General features: G+C 40.5%; 1 long non-coding RNA gene across 1 annotated transcript; it reads right to left on the bottom strand.

Annotated features, from left to right (window-relative positions):
- Window positions 1-6,963: 6,963 nt before the first annotated feature.
- Window positions 6,964-11,918, bottom strand: LOC107201420. The gene is made up of 3 exons (XR_001520202.2): window positions 11,400-11,918; window positions 8,643-8,856; window positions 6,964-7,304 (listed from the first exon to the last, which is right to left on the bottom strand). It is a non-coding gene; the product is annotated as an uncharacterized LOC107201420 (long non-coding RNA).
- Between the last annotated feature and the right edge of the window lie 2,434 nt (window positions 11,919-14,352).

Genomic DNA, 14,352 nt, shown 5'->3' with positions numbered 1-14,352 from the left:
GTCCTCCCTTAGACATCTTTTGCTTCCTGGGCTGGTGCAGGCTGGTGCAAACAACATTAATACAAACATACCAGTTAATTATAAACCAAGTCACTGGCTTCAATAAACTTACAGAGTGCCAACAGGAAAGTTTCTTTATACAGATTTCAGCCAAAATAAAAACCAGCAGGTGATACAGGTGTTTCACTCTCATCAATCAGGTGGACATGCCCACTGAGAACTTCTGTGGTCTCTGTGTCTCCACAGCTGCAGGGACTGAGGTGGTAATTCTTTGACCCTAGTGCCATTTACCTAAATTGTTAATCCACTAAAGATGAATAGGCGTTAGGAAAAGCACCAATGGATTTTTAAACTGCCTGCCTGAGGTGTTTTCTCTCCTCAGCTTCCCTCCTCTTGAGTTTCCTGACTTCTCCATTTAATTAGTTCTCTTCTGATCTACAACAGGTTTCAATGAACAATTTAAAAAATATTTGTCAATGTAAACAGTTGAAAAAGGAAATTACTTTTCAGGTCTTTTTTTTATATACTAAGAAAAAAAAATAAAAATAAAAACCTAAAGGGCACAGCCATTTTCTTGGTCACCTCTAATTTCCTACTCTGGTTCTAAGTATAATGGGACAGATTCTTCCAAGACCTCTGGAGCCCAAGGTGCAAGGCTCTCCTCCGCCACCCAGCCCTGGCTGAGGTGAGCCAAGCCCTCACGGGAAGAGATGCTCTTTCTTGGGATGGAATGTCTCTGAGATGAAGCTGTCCAGGAAAGATCACCTAGAAAAACACTCTTTCCACAAACCCCTACAGAAAAATATTTTGCTCTGTTTAGAAGGCAACATATTTTGCTCTGTTTGAACAGCCTTGGGTTTTCCACATAATTGCTGTGATGTACCAACAATTCCCTACCATGGCACTTGGGAAAACCTCTACTCTGAAGCTGGGAGGTGTCATCTGAGGCAGATATTCACCTGCAGATATCTGCTCTGGAGATATTCATTCAGGTTTGGTGGTAAATATGTGATTAAGTAGAGGTTAATGTTTTGAAAATTTGAGTTACAACAGAATTTTTCACAGAACTTTACTGTTATAAGAAGTGTCAGATTTTATATTTTTACTTTTTAGTCTTGATTTTAGATGAAAAAAAATGTGGAACTATATCAAAAGCCTGCAGAACAGAAGGTCCCATCTGCTGTCAGCTCTGTTAGAAGGTCGTCTATAAGTCGGACTGTCTTGTCTGACACCAGGCTTTTAGTAAGCAGCCAGCGTCACTGTTTTCTTTCACTTATCACAGAAAGGTTCATACCATTATGGAGTTCCAGTCATTTAAGATATTGGTCTAACAAGGACAGAATGTCTCAGCTGAATTTCAAAGCATAGCTCAGTGAAATAGGCCCCAAAGTTTGAGTTGGATAAAAGTCATAGGAAATAAACAGTTATGAAGGCAGAAGGCCAAAGCAAGATTTAAAAGGCTCTTGAACTCTATCCAGACAAAATCAGGGGAAATTAAGATGATTTTACAAGAACTGGATCCTGGCAGGTATATTTTAAAGTAGTGTCTCCTGAAATCTTCTTTCTATGCTTCAATCTCTCACAGCTTTGCTGTGAATATGGTTAATAAGGTTTTGAAAATAAATCTTAAGGATTATAATCTACCTTCTTTCCTTATGTTACATTCCTATCCCCTTGAATCTAAGTTTTTCACAGACATTGTTAAGTTTATTCTGTCTCCATCCCCCTCTTTACCCTCTGGGAGCTGAGGAAGCAGGCTTTTCCAATTTTCCATCAGGAGCTACTAAAACCTCCTTCTGGCAAAGATTAAGTCTCTGTCTGTTGTCTGCAGCTACCTTCACTTACAGAAGGCTTTTCTCCCTCTCCCTTTCCTGGTTTTGGCTGTGGTGGAAAAGTTTGACCTTCCCTCTAAGCCTTTCCTCCTTCCCATTCTCATTCTTTATCCTCTCTCTACACAACACCATAGCTGACGCTTCTTTTCACCTCAATCCTTCTCTTATCTCTCCAATTTCTCTTCCAGCAGCCTTGCCCTCTAATTTTAGCTCTGGATTCTCCTGGTTCTTTACAACTCAGTCTTTCATCTGAGATGTCATCCTCAGTTATCAATGAACTTTCTTTGCCTGCAGCTTCATGTGTTGTTCCCTCATGTTTTTACCACATTTGTAGCTCCTTCGTAACTCCTCTTGCCCATGGAAAGGACCATCCACTTCCTCTTAGCCAAACACAGCTCTCAGCCAAACACTGATGCTTCCCCTGCTCTTACAGCCATCTAGCTGCCACAGATGCTTCAATTCATGACACAAACTCTTATATGACCTTTCTGTAGCTTACTCCTCAGCAGCTTAGTTTCTTCGGACTCCTCTTTCACAGCATGTCTTGGGGGAAAAAAAAGAAAGAAAAAATAATATTGTCTCTGATTCTCTTTTCCCTGCTTTCTCATTAACCTCTCCATTTCCCCTTCACCTTTATTGAATATGCTTCTTGCAGTAAACATCTGAAGTCCTTTCCTCCACTTCTACCCTAGTCTCTTTCCAATACCTCTCTAGCAATCCACAAAAAAAAGTACCTCATCATAGCAAAGTAATCTTATAATTGTGAAATATATCACCCTTCTGGCTCTCTCAGATGACTTCAACATACCTCAAATCCTATTCTCCATCGGCTTTTATGTCTCTTATCTCCTCAGTCTTCCACTTTTTTCTCTAGAAACTTCTCGTTTTTGATAAACTTTAAATCTCTGATATTCCTCAGATCACCTTCTTTCCTGCTTTCCTGCTTCTTCTAAGTGTATTTGGATGCCACATCAATTTTTTATAGTATTTTATGTTGCTCCTCAAAACAATCCAAGGTGGAGATTTTTAAGAAGTTATCAACATTGGTGTTGCTGTGTTGGTGCTTTAATGTAAATTAAACTGTTATGATAATCCACATTCAGATTGATTTTTTGTGGTAATGCAACAATTATATAATTGAGCTAAATCAGAAGTAATATTTCTCTTGATCTCTCTTGTTCTCATTCTCCTTCTAATCATTGTCCACACAAACAATACTCTGGATGCACAGAATTCCTTCATTAATTCCACAATCTAGTTTGTGGCTCTTTTCTTTATATTGGTCTCTTTTTCTACCTTTTATATGTCTTGGTCTCTGGAAATACCTCATTCCTTGTACAAATATCTCACTACCAAGTTAAGGTCTTGCTCCTCTTTGATCTTTCCATGGCACTAGGATTACTCCTGAAATGCTTGGCAGTTAATAGCTGATCATTGATTTAAGTGGGAAGTGAGAAACCTGAATATTTTATCGGATCTGAGCCACGGTCCCCCCTTAGGGAGCTTTTATCCACATAAACTCTGAGTATCTGTGTAGAATGCAAAGGTATCTGGCTCTGCTTAAGAGATTTACAATACAAGTACTGACAGACAATGTCTAGTTTCATGTTATATGAATAGACAAGGAGAAGTCAAGTCTATTCTGCTCCCTCAAGAGTTTCACTCCATCTTGGGTGTAGAGCAAGCACCAGACTTCCTCCCTTGCCCCAGGGTGACAGAGAGATGCAGTCCTCCTGGTTCTGGAATACCCCTAACTGAAAGGAACTGAAGTGCTGGAGTGGTTTGTTTTTCTTTTAGGTGTAGTACTGCTCTGGGGAATCCTGGCCTGAGATAGGGACAATTTACTGGAAAGCAATGAGGTAAGAAAACTAACAGTAGCAGAAACATACTAGTAATAAAAATGTACAGAGGGTGATTTACATACAAAATGCTCACCAAACCCAGGAAGATGGAAAAAAAATGGTGGATAGACCATTTGCCCACCATGCTTTCCCATGACCTTTTTTTCCTGAAAGCAAAAGAGTCCCTTTCCCCTCATCTCCTGGCAATGACTTAAGATGGTATGGAATAAAATCAGAGTCTTGGCCGCACCCACACAGCTTCTGCCTCTGCCTCCAAATGGCTGCTACACAAAAATTCACCTGTCTTTGGCCAAAACCAGACACCTCCTTTTGTTTAATATTTTATATCTGACTGTTATTCTGTTAGTTTTATCACTGCCTTATTGTACAATAAAAGCATTTTATATTTCAATTGGTAACAACATTCAACATTATTTATTTGTTATATTTCTTCAGTTTTTTTTCATGAAAGTTATAAAAAGTTTAAACATTTAAGAAAATCAGGTGAACCCTTACTCTATGTTTCATGATTTTTGCAGTAGTAAATGCATTAGAAGCATCTAGAGAAAGCATTTGGTCTCATTCTCTAAGTATTAATTTCTTTAATTCTATGTCATGCGGTAAAACTTTGCTGATGACCTGGAAACACCAAGAGCTGAGTTTTCAAATGTGTATGACTTCAGCTACACATTTCAGGACTTAGGGGACCTTCTCAGTTAGTCTGATCGCTGGAGGATCAGAAATGTAAATGAAGCCAGTTAGACCTTTTGATGGTCATCACCTCTGAAACCACTGTGTCATTTAGACTTCAATTGTCATGTCACACTCTAATTTTAAAAAAATACAAAAAGCTTAGAAACAAAACTTACTCCTGTGACAGAACCATATTTATCTTCAGAGAACCTTCCCAGAGGTCATAAAAAATAGTTCCAGAAGGGATGGATGAGATCCCAAATCCCCATTTCATACACAAAGAAGAAACCACTTTATTCCATCCTTATATTTAAAAAATGCAGACTCTTTTCTTCATCTCAGAAAGTGTGGTCACCCCTGTCTTTCTCTCCATGTCCTTTGCACTCCTGCAAAAATCAGAGAAAAAGAAGAGAAGCAGAGACTGGAAAGAATCTGTCCTGAGAGGGGGACAGAAGGATGGGAGGTAAAAACCAGGCAGGCATGATTTGTTTACTCTCTGGCATACTAACCAGATGCAAATTCAAGAAGACACAGGGGGATGAAAAATCTTGAGGAAAATGCTAATAGATTACCTCAGAACGTAAATTTAGAACTATTTTCAATCAGTAGGACCATGAAGTATCAAATATATGGGAACTTCTTGGGAGCTGAAGAGAAGGTTAAGCATCCACATTCTGCACAGCAATGCACACTCCCAGCCACATTTGACTGACAAACCCTCTCAGTACAGTGAGAATATTGTGTCACTTAAATGCTCATAGAAACCTTTCCAAACAGGGCAATATAAATAATTGTGGCAGAGGATAGATGCATGGATAGACAGACAGATGAATGTCTATAGAATTAATTACAAATTTGGATAAAGAAGCATTGCCTGTACAGGTGAGTTCATAGCCAGCCTGTGGAATGGAGAAAACTTTTCCTTGCTGCTTGCTGAAAAACCCCCACCAAACCAATTCACCAAACAAACAGAAAAACCACACTTTTTAATTATTCCTTAAGGAGCACATAAAACCAGCTTCTGATTAGAGGCAAGCCAAATGCAGTTAAGCAATGTGTACAATATGAAGGAAAAAATGTACCTCTCTTTATGCTGACATAATTAACATTGCTTATTAACCAGGACAGAAATATATTCAGGAAAAAATGAGGCAGAATCTTTTATACAACAAACAACAACTTGTGAAAATGAACCACAGGTGAGATAGGAGAAAGCAAAACCCAAGCAGTGAATATAATATTTAATACTCGAATTTACATCTTACAGTGTTGGAAAAAACAGTACAGTTGCTAGCATGAAAAGCCCAAGGAAGACAATGACAGCAAGATGACACGTGGCGCTCATAAGTCCCATGCTGAGGTTTGCATTTTAATGCTTCAGAACACACACTTGCTTGAGATCCAAGGAATCTATGCACTGGAAATGGAGTTTCATGTGATGAAAGACAAGTAGGCCAGTCATGGTTTATGAAGGAGTGCAGGGAGCAGAAAGGCATTTCGTGGACATCCGATAAAAGCCTCCACTTTAAATCCTTCAGACTCAATGGAGCAGAGAAAGTCCCTTGGCTGGTGTGAGCAAAGAGCTGGTGGTGCTGAGGAAGTGAAGTAGCCAGCCATTCATCACCATGGCATGGGAGAAGTTGTATGAAGGATGAGAAAAGCCTTCCCAAGCACCCTGAACCCAGGCAGTAATTATGTCAGGCATTTGACCCACTGAAACCACTGTTAGTCTCTAACAGAGGCACAGTTGTCCAGCCAAACATTCACAATCTTAGCCATGTTTAAACAGCTCCCAGTAAAGATGACACAAGTCTATTAGAGGAATTTGCACATTCCCTTGGGAATTGATGGGTTTCTTTTGAGTCCTTACCCTCATCCTTGGCTGCCAACTTCATCTTTACAGTTCTTATCCTTTATTTCTCCTGAGAACCTAACAAATGGAATATTGTCCCTAGAGATTTGATTTTTCCTACTAGAGGAAAAATGGCTTAGTGAGTGTTGACTGGCTTATGCTATGAATTTCCTAAATGGTTGATTTGAATATGTATATTTAAAAACTTGGCCATGAACCTTAGTTTGGAGTAGAAAGGAAACACTGTTGTCCAATTTTTACTTTAAGAAAAATAGTAAATGTCATACAAAATGAATCACCAATCCCAAAGAGCTGATGTATCACCTTCTCTTCCCTTTAGCATTTCTTTTTGTAACTCCTTGTGTATGATCCAGGAATGCTGGGAGAATAAAATTGTCCTTCCTCACACAGGAACCAATCCTGTCAGGCCAGGCATTCTCTCTGGCTCTGAAGCTGCCTGATGCCACTGAAATCAATAGAGTTATCACCATTTGCAGCAGTGGCAGGCAGTGTCAGGTCCTTGTCTTCCCTGGCAGTCTGCAGCTCTGGCTCAAAACCATAAAGAAAGTGCCCTATCCTTCGGGCAGTGAACTAGCACCTCTGCTGGAACCAGGGAGCAGTGGAAGCCAGACAGGCTGGAAAGACATAACCCACGGACACCCCCCCCATCCTGTCCCCTCCCTCTCTCACACACACAGACCATACAAAAGGTGACAAAGGCATTGTTGTCAATCTGTTGATTGGATCATTTTAATTCTTAAGAGACAGAACCACTAAAATGAACTTTTTAAAATAAAAAAGGATCCATAAGACTTTTACAGGATTTTTTTTTTTTAAATTACTGCTCTATCATCGCAAAATAACTTCACAGAATTTAGCTGAAATCAATGGAATTATGACAATGAAATGGAAGGTATTTGGTGGTGAATCAAGCCTTTCAGGACTAAAGCTCAAAACCAGGGGTGTAGGAGTTACCGCAGATCCAACTTAACAGGAGTGAGACAGATACAAACACAGTCCTTGTAATTTTCTAGGTGAAGGCACAGTGATAACTGTGGTAGAAGTTTGTCTTTCTCGCTTCATAATCTGGTATAACAAAATGAAATTAATTAAATTAGACACAAAGTATTCCTAGGATTATTCGGAAGTTTCATTTACAACCTCTTCCTGACATCAGAGACCTTTTAAGGTGTTTCAAACAAGATTTCGAGTAGATATACTGATTTTGCTCCTTCCCCTTCCCAGGCTTCAGCACTCTTACTTTGGCAGCATCTTTTTATTTTCTAGTAGAATTCAAGCAAATGCTGCTCACAAAAACATGCTGGAAATAAGCACATCTTATGTATATTTTCATTAAAACAAGCTTACTCTATATCATCTGCTTGATCCTATATGTTTTGGCTGCTCTTTCTTGGTCACCTAAATTGTGCCCTGGTTACACTCGAGTAGACAGAGTCACATTTTTCCTGCAATACTGCATTGCATTCATAATAGTCTTGTGTCCAGTTCCCCAAAGACATCTTTATGATGTTTTAATTAAATCCTGACCCCGCAGCCATGAGGTGTTGATGAGGAGTTCTGTTATGCAATACAAGAAGAATTATGACTGTGGCACTGTGGGAGCAACAGCACCAGTACATCAGCTGTCCTTTGGCAGACAAATGCAAGTTCTAGGGGAAAAAAATTGTGGAAAGGCTGTCAGATAAGAACCCCACTTTTAAAATGACCAGCCCATGCAGCCATGGTAAGTGGGCTTCTCCTAAGTGTTTTCCTGAGAGTACGAGTTTAACTTAACCATTGTCAACCCAACCTCTTCCCCTAGCAGAGATAGTTTTTCACTCCTACAGTTTCCTTCATACAAGCTGAGCTGTATGGGAACACCTCAAGAGCCAGGGGAAAATTGAAGGCTTACATCTATTCCTTAGCTCAATGCTTAACCAAAGCCTTCTATTATCCCTGTTGCCACTCATTCTCTACAAGCGTGGGGTATAGAGCACTGAAGGCAGAGATCATGCAGGCAGAGCTTTAAACCAGACAGCTTGTATACCCCTAAAAGGTGAAGCTGATATGGCACAGGGCTGTGTGAGCTACTTCAGCACCTCCATCCTAAGGTGCAATCCATGCCTTTCTGCATTCTGCTGCAGCTGTACTGAGCATCCCTCCAGCTTGGTATTGGAAAACTAGTTTATCTGGGCTACCTACTGTAGGAAGGTAAATGATGGTATGCTCTCTTAGGGACATGGTTTATGGGTGGCCTTGGTAGTATTTGGTTTACATTTGGACTCAATGTTCTTAAGGCCCTTTTCCAACATAAACCACTCTATCTTATGATTCTATACTGCACAGAAGCCACTGAGGCATAAAGTGATCCTCACATTTCTCTACATGTCCCTTATCATCACTTTCAAAAAACCCATTACTCACCATGTCTTATGGTGCTGAAGCATCCACAGCAACTTCTCTGCCCTGGAAGATGTGGGATTTGGATGCAGTGGCAAGCAGATCCCAGCTAGAGACTGATGAAACATCTGAGTCCAACATCAAGATCTTCAGAACAAGGAAAGAAGGTCCTGATATCATGGGCTGGGATTTTACAAAAGGCCCTGAGCAATTTATCAATGCTAAATTTCATTGTGTCCTGTGAGAAAAGCACCAGGAGGGAAAGAACTTGGTAAAAATGTCAAGCATGAGTAGAGACCTGATAAGACTCCTTCTATAAAATTAATTTGGAATAACTTTGGGTTTCATTTCAGTGCAGAGAGAAGATTAGGGTCAGGGTTTTTTTATCTTCTTCTAAAGTGATGCTGTTATTCCTTCTTACATTTCTATAATAAACTTCTATGAATTGCAATCAAATAATCACATGCAGGATTCAGTTTTATTGCCTAAGTCAAATGCATCATCTTTACTCCAATTTGGGAGAGCATTACAGCCATGTGTAGTAGTCCAGACACTCTTAAAAAAAAATAAAAAAAAAATAGGGCAGTCATTTAATTTAACAGCAAGGCTTTTTTTCCATTAAAAGGCTAGGTAAATCAGCATTATCAAGGTTAGTCTTAATTACAGGATATGGCACAAAACATTCTATAAATACTAGTGTGTATGCTGAGCTTCAGAACTTGCTATCTCCCATTGGCTGCATGTACCTCAAAAAACCAATCTAGTAGTAACTCTGGAAGAGGAGCTGGTACATTATCACACCTCAGGCACAGTCCTTTCCCATAACCTTAGGATGCTTATCCAGGAAGTGAGTTCCAGTTACATATTCTTTATACCTAGGAGGGTTCAACCTCACAGCTCCCTCTTCTGAGGAAAGACATTTAGCCATCTTATCTAATATTAAGTGTATGAGCTGGGCTATGTTATGAAGGCCACCAGAATGTCACTTAGGTATGAAGTGTCTTTTGAGGTGAAGCCATGAACTCCACCATTGACACTGACATAGCCATCATATGTATCCTTCTCATGAACAGGGAGAAAGCAGGGAGGAAAATTAATGGAAAAAAATGAATGAGGTTTAATCTTTATCCCTGATGGAAAGTTTTATTCCTTGATTTTCCACTCCACATATCAAGACAGTTTTGAAGGAGGAAACACAAAGTAGTGTTTTATATCCCCATGTAAGATAAAAGCCCTTAAGAGGTAGTTTGAAGAGTTGAGGCAGGTGTGCTGTTCCCTTGCTTCTGGCTCTCTGGCTCAAATCAAGTTCACAGTGGTCAAAGTTTGTGCCCTTTTTAGGTGCTCTAAATGAAGGTCCTGATTACCTCTGGCTCTATCTGGGAGGGCCTACAGGGCCAGCTTTTGCATGTGAGAAAAGCATACTGTGATATTTGGGCCATTCACTTAAGAGTTGGACTTGATGATCCTTGGGGTCCCTTCCAATGCAGAACATTCCGTGATCCTAATGGGTTCTGTGATCTATGCATTGATCCAGTGGCTCCTCCACTCTGGCACACAGATGTAATAGTTTACTGAGAAAGTCAACAAAGATTCCACATGTGTTTGGCAGCACCCAGACTAAATACCCAACTCCTTTCATCCCTGCTGCATTTGACTTTGTGTGGGACAGGCTGTTTGTCTTGTTTAAGCCCCCAAATACAGTGCAGTGTGTTTAAACCATAGTCATTCACTCAATTCTCACAATTCTTATATCCTAGCAGCCTATTACATTGGGAATGGAAGGGTCTGATCCAATAACCCCCCTTCTGCTTTGTAGGAGAAGGATCTAATACTTCCATATACTAAACTCTGAAATGCTCACAGAACCCTGAGGACAAAGCATCAGATGTCATCAAGAAGAACATAGGCTGCCATGCACAATTTCAATATCTAGCATTTATTCAATTTCCTTTTTCTTTCTTTTTCTGTGCCTTGCAGAAACCCTGTTTGTTTTTTTCTCTCTCTTAATAAACTCCATTTTTTTCACTTTCAGCTCCTGGTATCCATTTCTCTCACTGGTAAAAGAAAAGGAAAATATTGAAACCCTTTCTCCTTAGAGGAAATGCTCATTCTAGGGTGTTTTCTCCTGAAATTTGTCTCAAAACCAAGACACATGCTTTATGCAGTACCCTAGCTTTACTAAATATGCCGGTAATGCCTCTGGCACCATTGTAGAATTTCCCTCTGCAAACAGAAAGCCCATGTTATATTTGACATCCTGAGCTGGTAACTTTCAAGGTTTGTCCATGTTTCCAGCACTTGGACAGGGGGACATAACTTGCTTATATATCATTCAGTTCAAACCTTCATGAGGCTGCTCTTTTTGTACTGCTTCTGTTCGGAATGAATTTTGTGCTTTCTAAGTTGGGCATTAATTTTTTTCTTAATAAGATATCATCATAAAACATGCAATTTAGTGCTTCGTTTCTTCCAATTTCCATATAGGAATCCGACTCTGCTAAATTTGAGCTTTAATCCCCCTGGCCCTTCATGTAACTGGTGTTATAGACTATGAAGGGTTACCGACCCATAGCAAATAAATTAATAAGCTTGCATAATTATATTTGGGTCATTTTATTTCAGACCGTGAAATCAAAATCTCTGTTCACATTAGTGCAGGAATTGCTCTAACTAGCCATTGGGGCACCCTTGATATACCATCTGCAAATGCAGCAGACTGGCACCTGCTGGAGTAAAGAATCCATGCTCACAGATTGCATGCATGTTTTTTTTTTCCATTACCTTTTCTGGGCATCAGCTTTGAATCCTATTTCTGTTCATTTCCCGTCTCAAAAGAGTAATTCAGCCTTACAGCATGATCTTTGTCTTCTGAAGTCAACAGTTGCTGAAGGTTTCACATAGCTACAGGTAGGTCAGATTACTTGGCCTCCAGCTGTCTTGGGGTGCAGTGCAGAATGTATTGGCACAGCCACTAGAGAAGACTCTTGGAAAGTCTGGAAAGCAAGGCTGTGCTTCTCATGGGAAAACGTGTCATAGCACTGTTATGCAACTTCTCTTGGCCTCCTATGCATCCTCTGCTAAAAGGACATGGTCTTTATGACAGCATGAGCCTTTGGTGGTTCTTACTTGGCTCTTCTTGGCTCCATTTCACCTCATGATCACCTTAAATTGGAGGCCTGGGAAAGTCCTGCATCTTGGATTGCTCCTGTCCCCAGGAATCTAACTGAGCTTGAAAAATAGTCACACAGGATAAGGCTGATAAGGTTAACATCTAAGTTACTGTGATCATCACAATAGACACCTTAGGATTCCTCATGGAGAGATGTCCATTACACACAGCATGGAGTCATGAAAGGCCATCTTCCTGCTCCTTCTGTATGCTCAAAGGGACAAAACAAGGTTGCCATTCCATGAATATCCCCACTGCAGAGACTCACAGAACACTATTTCTGCCCATATCTGACAATATGGACTGAAAACTTACTTGAAAAAACAGCTGCACACAGCTGTCTTGTAAGGTGGGCAAGCTGCCATCCACAGCTGGATGAGAATTACCTGCATACACCATGGTGAGGAGGAGGAGGAGCATGAGGGGATCTTTGCTGAGATAATAGAATTGGAATGTGCTCCAGAATGGGAGATTAGTTCACTGCATTACTTATGATACATTAGTCAAATCATGGTAGAGACAAGCATCTAGAGCTGCATGGAGTTCACAAAGTTAGCAGGGCTACAGGTGAATATCTATGAGTAACAGGGCAACTTTTAGACACCGAGTTTGTTCATTGGTGGCTATAAAAGTGACAGGCCTTGTCCAGCCTCTGCATAGTAAGTCTCAAAAACGGTGGCTTCTGGATGGTAAGAGGATGCACCAAAGGAAAGATCATGCTGTATGTGCCCTGTGCTGATACACCTTTCCTAAGCATCTGCTGATAGCCCTGTCAGCCTAGTGTACTGAGCTAGATGGCCCTCTAGTCTAGGAGGAGAGTTCTCATGTCCTTCTAAAGGAGGATCTATGGGGAGATGGGTTATGCTAGCAGAAAAATGACATTTTTCCCATCTCCTTTACAGCAGAAATGCCTCAATTCTCCCCTCAGGAGGCTTGTTGAAGTTCCCACCCACCACAGTAAAATTTGTGTTTGAGTAGCTGAGGGTAGAACTTCTGGAATTCACATTTCTATATGTTTAATATAACCTGAGAAGAGTTTACCTGTCTGGAGTTTTGGATGCAGCTATTTTATACAAGGGTGATTTTTAGCAGATGTAGCCATTTTATACTTATAAAGTTAGCAATGATTTTGGCACAGGAGGTTTTGTGTGCGAGAAAGCCACTGAAAGAAAATATGAATCAGAAATGAAAGAAAATCTAAGCAGAAATGAAAGCAGCTGCCAGCTTCCAGCACAGAATTCCAAAAGTTTAATTATGCAGTCATCACCCTTTTCAACTTAAACTGTATAGTTTAGCAAGAGAAAAAACAGAAACAAGAACAAATATATATTAAAAAAACCCACCACCACAACACTTTATGTCACATTAAAGGACACAAAAAGACTATTTTGTAATTTAAGTGATGGCCTCTATTGAACATCCTTCCCATTTGTGTCCAGCCCTTCCAAGTACTGCTCGTGGGGGATGCCAGGTCCATTGCAGACCTGGTGGGCCAGCCAACAGGGGGCAGCCAGAGGACAGGAATGAGCATCAGAGTCCGACACCCCTTCATCAGAGAGCCCAAAAAAGCAACAGTCAATCACCCTACCAGCAGTCTGCTAGCTGCTCTCTAGACTGATTCATTAGACAGACACCTCCCTCCCTGTCTCATCATTTCGTTATGACACAGGAAGATGTCAGCCTTTCATGGGACAAAAGGACATTCTCAGGAATGCAAAGGACTGAAATATCATCTCATACTCTGGCATGCTTCCAGGACACCAAGGATGTGCGGTCTCCTTAATCACAAGTCCTTTTTTGGTCCTGCTGCATTTTAAGAGACTAGTCTGACTCAAAGATGATATCAAGTTCACCTAAAGTAGCCTGGAGGATTTGCATTTGAAAGCCATCCAGCCCAAGCTTTACCAAACTAGCTTTCCTGAAATTAAAAACAGAAAGAAGGGTCTTGCTTGACAGTGATTATTTTTTTTTAATTCTCAGCTTTGTCCTTGGGAGTGAACACTGCTTTCTGCCTCCATTATAATATTTTTGGAAGGTATGTTCCTTTTCTTTGGGCGAGGTCATTGGACAGACCACCGAAAGGACAGACACAAGCTATTTTGGAAGGCTGTGTTTTCACTCTGTGGATGTAGTCATACAAGTGCACCTCAGCCTCATAGTGCTGTTCCTACATGGAAAGCCAGTGTTCATGGAAGATCAAATTAAACTGGGCAGCTTGGCACTGCAACTGGGTTGGTTGCTGAGTCTTAAGAGAGATTACTGCTGTGGCATAAGGTTGTCCGAGCATAAAATTAGAGGCCTGACAAGTAAGGATTTCTCACAGGATCCTATACCTGTGGTAGACTCTGGAGCCAAACATAACCAGCTCTGACTTTCATTTCACACGTGGGATAGTTATAAATAAATGAGAGATTACCGTCCTCCCTGTGAAACAAGAGAAGTGAGGAAAGGAATGTTACTTGATGAAATCACTACAGCCTAATCTTTTCAAAACACTGCTACTGAGCTCATACTACTGTCATTTCTTCTTGGCTGCCTAGACATTCTAGAGCCCTTTTTCAATGA

This window comes from Parus major, chromosome 3 (genome assembly GCF_001522545.3).
Source record: "Parus major isolate Abel chromosome 3, Parus_major1.1, whole genome shotgun sequence".
Lineage (NCBI taxonomy): Eukaryota > Metazoa > Chordata > Aves > Passeriformes > Paridae > Parus > Parus major.
This window is presented reverse-complemented; position numbering and strand designations above follow the sequence as displayed.